Source organism: Chrysochloris asiatica, unplaced genomic scaffold (assembly GCF_000296735.1).
Source record: "Chrysochloris asiatica unplaced genomic scaffold, ChrAsi1.0 scaffold00027, whole genome shotgun sequence".
NCBI lineage: Eukaryota > Metazoa > Chordata > Mammalia > Afrosoricida > Chrysochloridae > Chrysochloris > Chrysochloris asiatica.
The window spans coordinates 12,233,032-12,233,915 of record NW_006408545.1 but is presented as its reverse complement, the minus strand read 5'-3'; positions in this window follow the sequence as shown (position 1 = coordinate 12,233,915).

Here is an 884-nt window from a genome sequence, read left to right as displayed (position 1 = left end):
TTTGTTCTTCTAGCAGTCCATGGTACTGTTAATATTCTTCTCCAACACTATAGCTCAAAGAAATGCTTCAATTCTTCTACAGTCTTCCTTATTCAATATCCAACATTCGCATGTATATGAGGTGATTGAAAATACCATGACTTGGGTTAGACACACCTTAATCCTCAAACTGACAACTTTGTTCTTGATCTTTTTAAAGAGATCTTGTGTAGCAGGTTTGCTTAATGCAATACATCATTTAATTTCTTGGCTGCTGCATCCATAAGGGTTGAAAGTGGATCCAAGCAAAATGTAGTTTTCGACACTAAGAGTATAAAACAAGAGTCCACAGATTGGGGAAAAAAGTGTTTTCAATGACATATCAGCAAAGTTCAAAACAACTGAAAACAACAAATGCTGGCAAAGGTATGAAGAGACTGGGACCCTTTTATACTGCTGATGATGCTGTAAAATGATGCAAACACTGTGAAAAACAGTATGGCACATCCTCAAAAAGTTGGAATTACTCATACCTTATGTCATATCAAACAAGGGGCTACTCTCTAATATGTATAGAAAACTACACCTCTACAAGAAAAAGACAAATAATCCAAATAAAAACTGGGCAGGGGACATAAAAGTCAGCCAAAAAGACATTCGGATGGCCAAAAATCTTATGAAAAAAAGTCTGCAATCATCAGCTATTGTTATTGTTGTTAGGTGCCATCAAGTCAGTACTGGCTTACAACAACCCTATGTACAACAGAACAGAACACTGCCCAGTCCTAGGCTAACCTCACAAATGTTGTCACACTTGAACCCATTGATGCTGCCACTTTGCCAATCCATCTCGCTGTGGGTCTTTCTCTTTTTCTCTGACCCTCTACCTTAACAAACATGATATC